The sequence below is a fragment of the Branchiostoma floridae genome, chromosome 9, assembly GCF_000003815.2.
Source record: "Branchiostoma floridae strain S238N-H82 chromosome 9, Bfl_VNyyK, whole genome shotgun sequence".
Classification (NCBI taxonomy): Eukaryota; Metazoa; Chordata; class Leptocardii; order Amphioxiformes; family Branchiostomatidae; genus Branchiostoma; species Branchiostoma floridae.
In genome coordinates, this window is record NC_049987.1 from 18,318,181 (window position 1) to 18,335,570 (window position 17,390).

Here is a 17,390-nt window from a genome sequence, read left to right on the forward strand (position 1 = left end):
TTCAAAACTCAATAACCGATTAAGATAACTACATGGGAATTCATACAGCAACTAAGTAAGATTTCATTGATATATTGACTTAATTTGAAAGAAATCCGGCGTTTTTTTGGCGAGATATGAAAAACCAAGACGATCCACTTTCGCGTAAAGCGAGGGCGCTGTCCGCCCGCTATGCTCGACATAGACAATTCTAGCTCAATCTGAACCCCACATGACCGAAGTGCGTTTTCGTTCATAAAACGAAAAATAAGCGGTATTTGTCGACGAAATTTTCACCACGGTAGGCTATTGGTCTGATCAATATGTGCCTTTAGAAGTTTTGGTCTTTCTTTGATGCAACTGAAGATATAGGCAATTAATCTTTGTTCATTTTGACCATACGATATACTACATAGCACAGTGGCGCTTATTGATGTCTTCTGTCGAGTTAAAAAGCTTGTATCCATCAATGATGCTCTGCACAGTTAGCAAACATTCGTATGTTGATGTTCCATTTGTCAAATAGCTTTCAGAGTGCGTTTTGATAAATATATTTACAAAAAACATACGAATAATATGTAAAAGCGACCGTATATAACCTAGCAACATTCAGCGGTACTGCAGAAGTTTCCATGGCGCGGCACATTTTATGGTGGCATTTCATTTGTTCAGGTCTTTTCAGTGCACTCAAATATATTTGAAAATTTAAAAAATACTTTACTTACCCTAGCGCAGATGTAGATGTTATCATTTTCTATGGAAGTCCTTAGCTTTCAGTTGTATCCACTGAAGGTTTTTCTGGGCGTTTGCAGTTAATGTTTGGAGATATGTTAAATTATAGATATCTCAATAACGTAATATTACCTCAGGTATGAAATCAATTTATATAACAATAATAATACACATATATGCTAGCCAAACGTGAAAGAAAGCGTGTTTGTTTTATAGGCGGGATACCATAATTTGCAATGTCAATATAACTTTTCCAAAACATGACAACTTCATAACTATGCATATGGTAGCCTTTCTTTGAGTGCTGTATATAACCTTACATCACTATGATAAGTCAAAACAAAAACATCTGTTTCCTCCTTTACTAAGAAATCTTGACTATGGCTGCTTCCCTGTCCTAAAAACTATGGACTTAAACTCATTAAGCAGATGTTGCTTTTTCAAAGTCCACTATTTATTTCATGATGACTTGACGTAACAATGAAATAAAGCTTGACAAAACAGAGTCCCACAAATAGATAAGACCGACCGACAACTTTCATATGCAACTATAGTAATAATCTTTATTGCAAATTCATAATCCTTTGTGTTTGCACTTATCTATTTGTATGATATAAGAAACTACTGATTGATTTTGAACAAATACAATATTGAACTTTGGACAAACACTAAATCTTCTAAACCTTTACAGCTAATACTCACAAAGTTGATACTTTGTAAAAATCTTCCAGGCCACTGTACAGATCATAATAACCCAATATTAATCCCAATTCCAGTTAGCTTCATTCACATACAACTTCTGGCCTTTTAGTGGAATGTACAGTTCTCAGCAGGCGCGCAAATTTATGTAATAAACTAATATGGAAATATCCAGATTACCCAGAATATTAATACAAAATAAAAACAAAATAAAAGCTTCTTAAACAATTTCCTATTCCTGTTATTCCCCATCATCATGTACTTATGTCAAGATTACATAGGAAGACTCGCACTAGGTCTCATCACATGTATCTGACATTGACAGTGACCTCATACATGTACAGTTGTACAGTTTAGCTCCAACGCTGTGTTTTGGTGTTTTGAAAGTCATCAGCAATTGCCCATATACCTAAATATTTTTGGATGAGCATCTGAAACATACAACTAATCCATCCTTCCCCATAGCTACCTTACATGCAAAGGCTGTTACATGCATGGAATATCTAATACAACACAGAACATTAGAAAGTTCTCTGCATCATGTATAATACAAGTTAGTTGTAATTAACATGCAAAACAGATACAACCTGTATTAGCCTCAACATTTTCTACTCAATGTACTCTATTAGTACTATATCTTCAATCCAAAGAGACATGATTTTTAAAAGAATTTGAATCTGAGTTACAGCAATTATAACATGATAACAAACACAGCACACTGCGCATGCAGAATAACAAAAAAAATCTTTCTATATACAAGCTGTATGTACAACTCTACTACTACTAGTTTAACTTTTTACAGACTAATTGTTCATTTGCTCAGTAGCAAAATGCTCCCACGACCACCCCTGGTCAAGGGACCGATGAGGACGATGAGACATATTGTTTAAGCCACACTGCATTAAAAAATAGGACATGGCTGGTGTTACTGAATAATTCCTCTATGTAGAAACAGGTAATCCGCTGCTGCATGATCATCAGCTTCTTGTCCCGTCATTTGTTCTTTTTAGCAATAAACTTGAGTTTGCTCAGGTTGGCATGATATAAATAAAATACAACACGGGGTATTCCATATCGGCTTTGGTCCCAAAGGCAAGGAGACTGGTCCCGGTATGCCTGCTTTCCTCATATGCATCAACGGTTTGGCCATGTGTTGAGTCTGGTACCTGTGATATAAAGAGAAAAATTTCAGCCCTACTTAAACATGTACAAGTGAAATTGATATCAAAATGATCATTCAATGGGTCAAGGCAATAATGTCAAAGACCTGAACTCTAAGCTTAGATAGCAGACAAAATGGTAGTTTGTAGATATAACTTTGAAGATACTGCTAGCTCTTCATGGGAAATAACAGAAATCACAATTTTCACTCTTATGGCAGTGTGGTAAATGACTACTAGGTCTTTTATTATGTGAATGATACACATGATTTTAAAAGAATCTGAATCTGAGTTACAGCCATAACATGATAATAAACACAATGTGTGAGTGGCCAACATTTCAAAACATTAGATAAATATTTAATTCATTATTAGTGTAAAATCTAAGTTAATAGTTTGAATGTAATGTGTTAACACACATTACAAAAATGGTTATGAAAGTATAACTTTCTTTAGCTGTTTAGAACAAAATGTATATTAACTGCTAAAAGACATATAGCACAAAAGGGACATAATTCTTAATGTAGCTCAACACCCTGTATTTCTTTACTTATTGTTTAATCACAGAAAGACAGGTTTAACCTACTAATAGTACTTAGTAAATTGCTCCAAGCCTTGCTTTTTCTTAGGCCTGCCTAGGGGGAAAATTGTGTGTTTCCTGATTCAGTCCTGAAAAAAAGTAGGGTTGGCAACCAGCCTTGTCAGAAACTTTTAAAGTAGTAGGCTAATATCTGAAAGTAGCAGGCAAGCCGCTTTGCGGCTTGCAGCGAGCCACGAAGTGGCGAGCAGGGGGTAGGTACCGGAGGGGGGTTGCCCCCCTCCTGTAGGGGGGGTTTGGGGGGCCTCCCCCAGGAAAAATTTGTAAATTTAGACCCCTAAACATGGTTTTTGGTGTATTCTGGGCAACTTTTCTTGTCAGCTTATATCTTGGAATTAACCTCTACCATTTTGTGAAAGAATCCATCCACAATCAGGCATGTTGTGTTTCTAGTTATAGTCCAGAAAATAGTCACAGGCACACAGAGCTAGGCCTATGCACTCAAAGGTCCAGATATTAGAACTCCGCCTCCTTGGAGGTGTGGTGGCAGTGTCTGCTGCAAGCTCAGATAATGTAAACAACAGAGAAAACCTAATACACATGTGGGACATTCGTCAAAATGACAGTTTTCAGATCCCCGAAGACCCAGTAAGCTATCAGAAAACTGCCAGAGATTTATCAAGACAAATTGCTGGGGGATTTTGTAACAAAAGTAGGCGGCTGAAAAATGTAAAGTAGGCGGGGAAAATAGCCGGCTGCCGGCTGGATTTGACAAGGCTGGACTTGGTAGGTAGGGACTGTCTGTTTTCTTCTTAGGCTTTTTTAAGGCTGGCCCAAATTAGTGTGACATATTACAATACAGTTGAACAAAGTACTAGTAAACTGAATTGCATGAGGACACTTGTCTTCCAATGTCAAACTGTTATTTTGTGCATACCATGTTATTGATATTACATTTATCCTTCCTTATACATGTACAGGACAAGCAGTGTTTTTACTTCAATGGGAAGCAGGCTGAATAAAAAATTGGAAACAATGTGACTCCACTGCCCACCAAAAAAAGGTCTAGGATTGACAGGTTTTTCTAGGGTAGGTACCTGAGAATCAGGAAACACAACATTTTCCCCTAGGCCTTCTAATACATAATGAGATACTGATTCAAGTTCCAACTTTTAGAAAGATTAATGTATAATCATGATACACTCATAAATGATAAGAGGGGCATTCACAAAGGGCAATTATTTATATACAATTTTTTTTTGGTTCTAAGTTCTAGGATTTTTTCCAGAAAAAAATTGGACGGGTCGAAAAAAATAAAAATAACTTTTTTAAAAGGTCTGGGGTGAAGACACTAATACACAGCTTACTAGTAATAAACATAAAGAAGCAACAGCCTGAGTTAGATGGCACATTTATAGTAAATTATACAAAGGGTTGGACAAGTTTTTCAAAATTCACTTGTCCTATCGGGCAAGTACATAGAACATTAACTTCCCCGAACCAACTTTCCACTTGCCCAAAATTTAATAAATGACATGTATTTTTACTTTCATCAATGGAATTCTTGTTATTGGCTCTATTTTTCTTTGTTGACCAATGCTTCATTGATGCCATGACTGAAAAGTGGCAAGTATAAAAAAATTGCACTCATTGAAAAATCTTACTTGCCCGTCGGACAAGTGGGATAGGACATGCACTTGCCCGACCATCACTTTCACTTGCCCGGGACAATAGGGCTAGTGGACTTGTTTATCCCTGTAATGAATACCTTCCTTTGCCAAAGTTCTGAATATAAGGCGTTGTTTTAGACTGAAATTATGTGTATGTCTCTATGTGTATAATTTCCACACACAACTAACTTATGTGTATAACTTCCACACAGTCAGCATTCAGTACAGCCTGTACAGGCATTACAATTTGTATCTGTCATAATATACTGTGGTATGCACATCATGTCCCTGTTGATGTGAAAACTTGTGAATGGGTGATATTCAAAACAATCGTGTCAATGGTCCATTTTGCTAGATAGAGGTAAAATTGTCCATTTTGAACGCAACACAAATACTGGCAAGGGGTTCTTTTTAGCCTCCACCAGGCCTAAGCCCTTCTTATGGGAAAAAGGAATAGCAGAATTAAGCAAAAGATCAGGGAAATCAGCAAGTGGAATCAGTCCACGCTAAGGTCTACAAACTCCTTTGGTAGCATAACTTCCTTGGCAAATTACTCTCCCTAGTATATGAGATTGATAGCCAGCATAGTGAGTCTGGTAGAGAGGTTAGGTTCTGTTGGCATGTAGTAATGATGGGTACTCTAGTACCGGAACAGAAAATTCAGGTTCATGTACGTTCCAGGTCCAGAGGATCAGGTCCAGGTCCAAATCTAAACCTGAACCTAATTTGTGTTGTGAATGGGCAATGGTCAATTTTGCTGCAGAAATCTGTTCAGTGGAGTATTCTACTTCCTGTTTTGGGGTTTGTACCAGTTTAAAACTTAACTGGATAAGAGTACCAGGCTATAATGTATCATGTTGGCACTGGGGTGGTTCAGAATGGCCCATTTTGCAGGGGGGGGGGGGGATTTGCAATTTTTTCACTTACCTCAATCTATACTGAAGGGGAGGGAGAAAAGTTTGTGGGTGACTTAATTTCATCATAGTCAGCCAGGGCTTGAATTACATTATTCTGCATACCTGCACTGGTGTAGGTAACATTGAGAATTACCTGCACCAGACAAATTTTACCTGCACCACTCTGAATTTAGGAAGTAAAAGCTGCATATATGCAGGTGGTATTTCGAGGGGAGGGGCAACATTTCTGTCCCCATTTTTTGTGTTGTGTGAATGAATGATTGAATGAATGAATGAATGAATGAATGAATGAATGCATGAATGAATGAATGAACTGTAACAGAAACATGTAGGACTGTTGCCTCAGAAAAGTTTAAACCAGGACAAGGCGTATCTATGTGTGTGCAGAATTCTAAAAGAAACACAGGACTGTTGTCCCAGAAACGTTTATGACAAGACAAGGTGTAACTATGTGTGTACAGAATTGTAACAGAAACACAGGACTGTTGTCCCAGAAACGTTTATGAGTATGACAGGACAAGGTGTAGTTATGCTGTGTGCAGAAATGTAACAGAAACCCAGGATGGTTGTGCCAGAAACATTTGAGACGGGACGAGGTGTAATTATGTTGCGTTTAATATTTTAATATTTGTACATAATTGTATATAATGAATGAATGAATGAATGAATGAATGACCTTTATTTATACTAGTGAAAATTACCTGTCGGCCTTAGCCGCTCTTTCCAGAGGTCCACTACACGTAATACATTGTACATTCATGTTTGGCTGTGATCATGATTTTTGAGCCTGAGCAGCAGTGATTTTTTAATTGCTTTGTGCTTTGCCATATTGATACTTAAGATGTTGTCCCTGAAAGTAAATGAAAATGAAAATTAGCTAAGAGTAAGAGTAAGACCAGTTTGTAAATCTAGCATCCAACTCCAGGGTCCAGACATGTCCATTATAAAGGTGTTATAAATGTGTGGGATGTGTGTGCCATGTGTGCTTGTTTGTGTTCAGCTAAGGGACAATGTACATGACTACATGTGTGTGCCAATAATCTGAAACTTGAAGTTGAAACTGACAGCACCAATACTATTAAAAGAGGCCTTGGGTCTACATGGGGGTCTTGATTATGCTTTATTTAATAGATAAAGGCTGACAACACATGAAATTTAGTTAAATTTTCATTTTGATTCAGTGAGCTAGAATTTTACAATCAAGGATGTTGTGTGAACCATATGATAGATTGCACATACAAGCACCAGATGCGGAGGCAGAAGCAGGACATTTTGTAGTTTGTATGGAGGGACATGGTATTGAAGGACATATTGTTGACCCAAATTTCACCAAATCCACCAAATATTATGAAATTATTATATGCTGCGTATATTTCCTAGATGTATTTCAAGCAGCAAATTTTGCTGGTAGACATCTTTACTGGTATCAGTGGGAAAACACGAGTCTCAGCTTTATTTGCCTCCCAACATTCCCCACCTTCCCGCTCAGCCATCATTGAAATTTGAATCTTTTGTGGAAGCGTGGTGGTTACAGCCTGGGTACCATACCATCAATACTACTGGGGCTCCTTACACTCACTGCCCTGCAAAAAGTTGATTTTTTAGCAACGAGTGTAAGGCACTGATGGTACCTGGTCTAGAGAGATGGAGATGCAATTGAGATTGACCCTAAATGTGTTCTTGACATCAGCTTATATACTAAAGTACCTGAATCATAATGATAATAATTTGTATTTGGGATCACAGTTTTTCCTGCATACCTGCACTGGTGATCATTAAAGTTTTTTAAACTAAAAAGTTCCACTGCACACACAACGGTTGTCAACGTATAAGTTATAGTATATGTTGTACATGCCTTTAAGTTTGCTGGGATTAAATTTCATGGTAGCAGGGAAAAGGACATTTCGCTGTGGTTTAAAGTTCGCTGTAGCACCATGCCATGAAAAAATGTTTGCAATGGTTTTAAATTCGCGGTGAAGTGACCACCACAAAAACCGCAAACATAAATCCACTGCGTCAACATTTCTGCATTTACAGGTTAGGAGCAGGTAAACAAATTAGAAATACTACATTCTGCATATTGTAAATTGTAGCTGATATATCTTTCATATAGACTAACCAATAGAATCTAAAGACTTTTTTTGAAGTTAATAATCTTGTCAATTTCTCAACAACAAAAAAGTCACAGTGCATACGTAACATAAGTACTAAATATTATAACCGTAACAAATTATATGACACATAATACTGACGGTCTAGTTTATATATGGGAGCTTACTTTAATCAAAACAACGTTTATCTGCAGTGACATCTTCACGGCGATCATTATAAGGAAAACAAGAGTTCAATTTTAGAGACACAGCCACACTGTGCATTAATTGTGATGATGATGTAAACGTTATAACTCACCTGTAAGGCTGGAACCGGGAGCGTTACGTTGACAGCCGTAATTGTACGCCGAGATTTTCTGGTTACCGCTGTGAATCTACCTCGTGCCACCAAGCAACTATCAAAACTATGGCTCCTATCAGTATCAATTTGGTGTTATCATCACAGATGCTAGCTATAATCTTTTGAAATATAAACGACCGTTGTACGCGTACTTGCTTTTACATCGCACATAGGCTATATCTAGCCTGGTATCCAGCCATATTGTAGCTCCCAAGTCTCACCTGCCATTTGCGGAGAGAACAGAAGAGACTCGGGACAGTGCTCGGGAGCTATAATACGGAGAGAACAGGAGCTATATACGGCTGGATACCGGGCTATCGCTACGAAAGGGCCGCCATTTTGATCATGCTAATCAGCTGGTCTGCTCGACTCCCATCACGCATTGCGCGGCAGCCCCTTTTTAATCTACCACCGACAACTCTCGCTAATGACAGCGATCTGGAACATTGGATCGTAATCTATACCCGACACTATCGCCTAATAATTTCCCATTTTTAACGACAAGAAACGCTAATGACAACAGTATCGGGTGCCGCACTACACGTGACAGGCCACATGCGCACAGATTCCAGTCGTGTCATGTTGACAAACGCCTTTGCCAGTGAGGAGAGACTCAGCGCCAGCTCGTTTCCCGTCAGGTAAAGATTCTGTAGCTCCTGCAAGTGACCCAGCTTTTTGGCCATGGCTCTTCCACCAGCGTTTGTTATCGAGTTTTTGCCGATGTTTAAGGTCCTGAGTTCTTTCAGGTGAGGAAATTTATCTGATATCGCTTCCACTCCCTCATCTCCAATACTGTTACTTTGAATGATCAAACCTTTCAGTGCGTGTAGCAGGTGAAGCTGTTTGGCCATTAAAGCTGCTGCCTTTGCAGAAAGTCCACAGTGGGACAGATGAAGTGCATGTATTTCTCTCATGTATGGGAAAAGTTTGACCAGAGCCTCAACATCATTGTCAGAAAGAGCACGTGCCGACAACGATAGATATGACGTATATTTGACGTTTTGAAGAGGCTTTGTCATGTCTGGCAGCCCCTCCAATGCGTCCAGCATAGCCGAGAAGAACTCTGCGTATGTGGAGAAGCCGTGTGACTCCATGTACTCACTTGAAGTTCCGTACTGTATGCAGAAGGCTACAGCATCTGTCAATGTGTGCGGGAGCGCTTTTTCAAATCTCCAGTACCGACACACACAGGGCCAGAAGAGCCGGCTTTCCAGCAGGGACATCACAACATCATTGTAAGGATAGCGCTCTTCCAAACCCGTGGCGGCATCACTGTTCTGTTGGAAATACTCTCTGATGTAGACTGTCCACTCAGGCCACCAATCTGAAGAAAGGGTGATAAACAATAAGTTATTTTTAGTTTCTTTTTTCAGAGTTAAAATTAGCTATCAACTACCATAATTCCCACCGCTAGGTGTCACAGTATCAAACGTGACTAAGTTAGTATCCCCCTCAGTAGAACAAGTCAGCTTGAAAAACGAGGTTAATAAGACAAACGAACACAAATATTCATATTAGACTCATTTCCCATTCAGTTTTTCTCCTAAATTATGCTAATATTCAAAATATAAGATCAAATAATGAATATCATAAGTAGTGTTATGCACAGATACGATGTGGCAATTTAGAGTAACGTAGGGATGCAAAATAAAACCATAGTAATGCAAATTATTTGACAAACATGCAACATTTCTTTTTAAAAAAATGGTCGATTTGCTATTTACCATGCTTTCATAGGTTGCTAATTATGAACTACAGTCTTTTGTTTGCCTAATTGAACTCGTTTTTGATCTATCATGGCCACCGCGTGAGGACGGTGTATTACCTGTTGTCTGGGAGGTAGCTGATGACGTCACAGACGATGTTGTGGAGGTGGTTGGACATGTTGTCTGGTCCAGCTGGTATAAAAAAAGATCACACAAGACAACTATTTTCATTAGTGTATAACAATGCCACAACAATTCAAATGACCCTCCTTACTCCTACTTTCTTAGTAGACTATTCTTTATTTGTTTGTTTATTTGTTTCGCACTTTAAAAACAACAATAATAAATACATGATAATGAATTATAAAGCATGAACAGTACAGTGAATGTAAACGTCAATCTCTATTCAACTATATAGATATACAATACTTATAAGAAACGGGCATGAACATGCAATAAAAAGTATTATTATAATTAGTAGTAGTGGTAATGATACCACTTTTTTAATTGTATTTGATTATATACTTTTGGCCATTTAAAACATTTATGTGTGACCTACACAAGATTCGTAAACACCATCCTGCTTTTTGAGGTTTCAGCGAACCTAGCGTATCAAAAGTACCTTTAGATTAATACTACTAGAAGACGGATACTCCAAACAACAAAGCTGCATCTGCTGGAGCCGCCTCACACGTTGCATACAGTTGCCCCTGTGAGACTTAGTGCTCCAGTAGACGAGAGGGTGGAGAAGGAATTGCACATCCCTCTTTCACCATAAAAAGTCATGTGCAGGTCAGGCAAACAGGCAAACAGCCTGTCTGCCCCCTCATCTGTCCAATCGACAGGAGAAACTAGTGTGTTCTATGGCTTGCAATAAACCACCGGTTGATGAGAGAACTTACCGCCATGTTGTCGTTGTTGTGGAATCCCAGTCTGCTGTGTTGGCTGAAGATTACACCCACCACTGTTGCAGCAGTCACGGCAATGACGACACCAACACAGACAGCCAACACGCGCCCTGGAAGGGACCGGCAGAACTCACGGCAGTTCTGACTGCACCTCGGGTCGTCATCTTCAGCACCTACTGTTGATAAACAAACGAGATGCTAAGCATAAAAGTTCACCTGTGTTGGTAAATGACTGTATGGATAAAGTAGACTCTTACTGACCAACAATAGATTGATTGGGACTTAGCCTAAATTTTTGGCCAACTCCGCAGCCTTGCTCACGTAATGGACCCGTCTGACTGTGACTGTAGCTTCCGGTAAGTGACGTCGTAGGCACATGACTGCAGCAGAGGGTCGTAAATGCCGTGTACATCCGCGCCCACCGTCCATCGCTAAACAGAGACGGAGGGCGACACAGGCTATCTGGCATTTATGACCTTCTGCTGCAGTCACGTGTCTCCGACGTCACATTCCGAAAGCTACAGTAGACGGGTCCATTCCGTGAACAAGGCTGACGGAGTCGGCCGAAAATTTGGGGTAAGTCACAATCAATTTTAGTGTTGGTTAGTACGAGATGCTGCATATGAGAAGAAAATTATATACAAATGTATTTGATACTCGTTTCCATCTATTTCCGCTTTCTACACCAATGGAAATTTAGAAACGTTATATATGATGATGATTTTAGAATTCTCTTACAAATTATAATAATATCTTTATAATCCTTTTGCTTGTAAAATTGCTTAACCTATCAATAGTCATATTACAGCTAGTATTTAAGCTAGCAGAGACTGGATCAAAATGTACGTCATTTCGGTTTTTGATTCCTGGCTACACTGGGCAAGATGTGTCCGTGTGAAATACACTTTCTTACTGCGGTTTGGGAGATGTACACAGACCAAAAGACATGGTACCGATTTCTAAAACAAGGTCAAAGACAAACAGCACATATCTCCCCTCGCTAAAATCTATTTTAGCATCCCGCTGTAAGCAAAATAAATCTTTATTCTTCGGTACAAAGAAAGAGTGAAAAGGAAAAAGGAAACATACGCGTGGTCTCTGATAGTACACTACTCACCCCTTTTGTCACCCCTGGCTCGGTGTCTCATGCAAACCGCATCTTGTGCTGCCACAAACTCAGCATCCAAATCCGCATACACGTTATCTGATGTTGGCTGGCCAAGTTGGTTGTCGTCCATTTTGTAGAAAGGCTGTTGTTCGTTTTTCCCATCAGCTGATGCGACGTCCATCTCGTAAAATGGCTCATCTTGTTTGTCTTTGCCTTTGGCCGCGGTGACGTCCATCTTGTAAAATGGCTGTTCTTGTTCGTCTTTGCCTTTGGCAGCGGTGACGTCCATCTTGTAGAATGGCTGTTCTTGCTCTTCATCCGCAGGGGAGATGTCCATCTCATAGAATGGCTCAGCTGAGGCATTTTGAATCGCATCTTGTATTGCCAGAAATTCTTGGTCTAAATCAGCATAGACGTGCATAGATAAGTTGGAATGTTCTTCATCGTTCTCGTAATGCCTAGCAGTGTGTTCTTCATCGTTCTCGTAATGCCTGGCAGTGTGTTCTTCATCGTTCTCGTAATGCCTGGCAGTGTGTTCTTCATCGTTCTCGTAATGCCTGACAGTGTGTTCTTCATCGTTCTCGTTATGTCCGTGATTTTTATCGTACTGGAAATATTTGTGTTCTTTATCGTTCTCGTAGTGTCCGTGATTTTTATCGTACTGGAAATATTTGTGTTCTTCATCGTTCTCGTAATGTCCGTGATTTTTATCGTACTGGAAATATTTGTGTTCTTCATCGTTCTCGTAATGTCCGTGATTTTTATCGTACTGGAAATATTTGTATTCTTCATCGTTCTCGCAATGTCTATCGTTGTCGTAATGCCTGGCAATGTGTTCTTCATCGTTCTTATAATGTCTATCGTTCTTGTCATGCCTGGCAGTGTGTACTTCATCGTTCTTGTAATGTCTATCGTTGTCGTAATGTCTGGCAGTGTGTTCTTCATCGTTCTCGTAATGTCCGATTTTTCGATCACTCTCTTCGTTTTCAGCGTTCTGGAATTTTAACTCCTCGCCATATTCTCTAACAGGCTTCAAAATTGCTTCTGGGTTTTCTCTTGCACGCAGTGCCTGTCTCTGCCAGTCGAGGATCCGCTTGGTAGACCAGAACCTCTGTCCCACCCGCCTGACGTAGAGCGGGTCCCGCGGGCGGCAGGGCACATCGGCCGGCTGAGGTTGTGACTCCTTCGGTCGAACCACAGCAGGTGGAGACACTGAACAGAAATAAAGAAGAAGAGAAGAATTGGAGACATGTACACAAAAATGATCTAATTCGCACTCCCCAATTTAGAATACAGTACCAAAATCATAGCTTTGAGTTTATGTGTGGGAAAATATAAATGGGTATTGAATGAAGTTCTTTGTAACATGACCAGACTGGTTATTCTGCTTCCAACCACTAGGTGGCTCTGCTGGAACAACAATGGGGAAAATGCGGTCCCAAATATGACTGATAAGGTGGCATGACACAATATTTCGCCTAAGGGGATTTAAGTGCTTAAGGACCCCAAAGTTAAAAGGTTCAACGCCTCAAAATCTTAAGCAGGGTGCACAAGCAATTGACAAGAATTTAATATGATGAAGTGAAAGGTAGAATCTACAAAATATCTGAAAATGAGGTAAAGTTTGTATGCTCGTTCTGCTGTAAAAGAAACTTTGATTTGACCCCCAGTGGAGGTCACTATACCGCAGCCGACACAGCACGAAAGTAGTCGGGAACAGGATTCATTCGCGAAATTCTACCCAACGGAACAAACATCATAATTCATTTGAATGGCTCTATCGTGCCCGAACTCGTTTTGACCTCGGGGGTCGCCCATAAAAACTGTGTTATGCGACCATAACAAGCAGTTTGGGGGGGGGGGGTCAACTAATTCACATTTTAGAGACTGCTTTCCTCACACTGCAATGGGAAATAGATTCAGACACTATGCCAAGGAAGGTAACAAGGGCTACTAAAATATTGACAATTAAATCATGTGAAAAATGTAGGGATACACGTGAAATATCAACAGATACTTATCATGCAAATAAGAGACTAATTGACATAATCAATTAAGAAAGGGCCTTAATTTCAACGTGGGAAATGGTGAGGTTCCCCACTTATACTTGTGATATACATTTGCATAATTTATGGTAGGATTTAACCCTCAAACACCCGAGTGGGTTTCATTTGGACCCCAGGCGTAAATTTTGAAGTACCATTTGAACATTTTTAATCTGAAGAAAAATTCCTTCTGTGACTTTGTCAGCCACTATCTTCTATACCTTCACCTAAGTTTTTATGAAAATTGGTACAATACTGCGGAAGCTATAAAGAAAGTTCGTGATCAGTCCGTCTGAGGTCCAAACGGACCCCAGCAAAAAAGTGCAGCTTTTGAAACAAACTTTTGAGTCTAACTCTCTGACTAATTATCGTATCACCACCAAACTTACAGAGGATATTAAACATGTCAAATTAAATTATCATTAAAACTTCTGTGTCATCACCATATAATATAACGATATTATGACGTCATTTAGCTAATAAGGGCGGCCATCTTGGATTTTGACTAATGACGCCATGAAATTAGCATAGATTATAAATTTTGAATCATGAAAATAACATTGAATTTCATAGAATTTTATTGTTGTAAGAAAACAAGCATTGGTTACCAAGAAAACCTTGTTTAAATCAAAATTGGCAAATTTTGGCAAAAATATGCCTGTCATAATTCAGTTACCATGGCAACCAAAAAAATAATTATTTTATTGACAAATGAATTTTGCTAACAATATTTTGTGATATATTACCGTGTTTCGTAGCTTTAGCACTAGTCGTTCATGAGTTATGCGACATAAAGGTTGCTGAGGACCTCAAAATTCCCCTCTCTGGTCAGAATAGGTTTAGTGCAAAAGATGGTCCTGCTGATCTTTTGCATAAATTATGATAATGAGGTAAAATTAGCAACACCTTAACATGTCAAAATATTCCTCTTACATTGACGAAGTAATGTATGTACAATGATCCCCGATAGGAATTGGAAATGAGATTCTATTAACAAAACATTTTGGGGTCCGTTTCGTCCCCACTCGGTCATTTTAGTCGCAAAAAAAGGTCGGGTGCTTGAGGGTTAAACATGAAATTTTGCCAAACGAGAAGACGCCGCCAGTACAATATATGTATTTTTGGTTCAGAAAACCTTTATGAATAAAACAAATTATGCGAATAACAGACGTATAAGTTGCATAATCAATTAAACAAGATAAAGCTATGAATCTCTGAATGGGGTATGAGGTCTCCGTACTCTCGTTTTAGTTGTGCTGCAAAAAACATTATTGCCCAAATCTGAATATTGTTTACACGTTTACTAAAAATTGATAGTTACATTGACATGTTTGGAGAATTGGTTTAACTACACAAAAATTAAAATGGGTCACATCAAAAAAGCTTTTTAAGTTCTTGTATTCGGGTAAATAATGTTCATCATCATAGGCACAAAGTTATTCGCATATTACATACATATTTAACGAATAATTTCCGAATATGTGGTACATGACATTATGTTAGTCAATTCGTTACGTCGGGATTTTCCGGCAAATTCGTCGAGATGCTACGTCGTTGCGAATCGGGAATACTCGTTTGTGTTCGGAAAACGAACAAAATGGCCGACAGCAGCACTGGCGACGTCGGTGATAAATATGCGGAATTGCAGCATGTTTGTGAGATGCAATGACGTCACATTATTAGTCTAGTATCAGTATGCCTATGCAATGAGACAGATCTATAGTGTTAACCGATGCGGAAATTAAGGTAACGCGGAGACACTGTGAACTGAAATTCGAAATTTGTGCAAACTTAACTTGAGCTATCAGAAAAGTGAAGGAACACTGTCTCAAGTAGTAACTGCTGCCATTAACCAAAAATTAAAGAGAAATTTTGAAACATTAGTGAAAAGGCGTGCATTTTTCTCTTGTTGTTTTGTTGTACATGACATCGAAGTCAAACCCATAAGTTTAAATGGTACCTATTACATGTACCTGTATTCATACGCATATTCTTACAAATCCGCATAATCTATCCTGTATTCTGTACTTTAATTGGGTTCTGAGGAGTAATGTCCACCGGCTGTTGAATAAACAACTACGAGGGGCATTCAATAAGTAATGTCCCTGACCCATTTCCCATAGCAGGAGATTAATGAAACTTGGCACAGTTATTAGTCTTTCTCTTCATAGGAACCACCCAGAGTTATGCATTTCTCCCATCATTTGATGTAGCTCTGGACACCGTTCTTGTAGGACATCCCAGGTTGGTCCTCCGACAGATGCCTCATCAATGGCAGAAGAGGGACGACCAGGTCTGGGAGCTGTTTCCACAGACTTCCGGCCTTGTTTGAATTCAGGATGCCAGCGTTTTACAAGGTCATATGATGGGGAATCATCACCATAAGTTTTTTTCATTTCATCTAAAGTCCCTTTTGGTGTGCGTCCTTTCAAATACAAAAACCGGATCACTGCGCGACACTAAACTTGCTCCATTTCACACCTGGTCCATTTCGCACCTGACTCAGTTCAAACACCAGTAAATCAGTAACCATAATTAGTTCAGAGCTGTATTTTGCAACATAACCCATAGAGATATGACTCATTACACATGCAACATTTCATCTAGATCAGACAACTGGCAGTGGGTCATGGGCATTACTTATTGAATGCCCCTCGTATAATGGCGACAGGTTGTATATTACAAAAATAGTGGCAACAAATCCCCGTGTATTGGAAACGATAAATGGTTTGAGCAAAAATTTATTATACATTTTACAATATAAGGCCACACCAATTTTATTTGTTGCTTCTCTGATTCGCCTGTCAATTTGTTTTTCATTTTCAAATGAAGTCCTGAGAATGAAAAATGATACAGGTTTTGCTATCATAAACCTGTAAATATTGCCATTCACTGGTTTGGAGCCACACACACACAATTTCAGTCTAAAAACACTGCCTTTTATTCAGAACATTAGTAACAAATCAAAGGAATGGTTCATTGTATAAAATGTGCGATTAAAACACCTCAGCTTGTTGTTTTTTGTGTTATTTAGCAGTATATCTTCACCCCAGACATTTTGAATCTTTTTCGACCTGTTGGTCCAATTTTTTCGGAAAAAAGTCCGAGAAGCAAGAAATAAACTTGGTATGCCTCTAATGTTGATACAATAATGTCACCGTACCTGCTGTCTTCTTCCTATTGTCATGAAGTCTGTCCAACTCGTTGTCTCCACAGGACGGACCCGCCTGTACCTGCACCCGCCTTGTACTCCTCACTTTCTCCTTCTGTAGGACTGGCGGTTTCTTCTCCACTTTTACCGCTGGATTTCTGGTGGTTTCTCCGTCTCTAGGTTTAAACTTCACTTTTCGAACCTCCATATTGATATTTTCGGCCATGTACATGTGTTGTCTCTGCTGTGGAAGGTTTCTATGTATCGCCGCTTCCCCTAAATACTTCCTCTCTTCACTAACGCTCTGTAACGCCCAGATCTGACGG

General features: G+C 39.2%; 1 long non-coding RNA gene across 1 annotated transcript; it reads right to left on the minus strand.

Moving 5' to 3' along the window:
- Positions 1-1,254: 1,254 nt before the first annotated feature.
- On the minus strand, positions 1,255-8,672 carry LOC118423367. The gene is made up of 2 exons (XR_004832041.1): positions 8,105-8,672; positions 1,255-2,576 (listed from the first exon to the last, which is right to left on the minus strand). It is a non-coding gene; the product is annotated as an uncharacterized LOC118423367 (long non-coding RNA).
- Between the last annotated feature and the right edge of the window lie 8,718 nt (positions 8,673-17,390).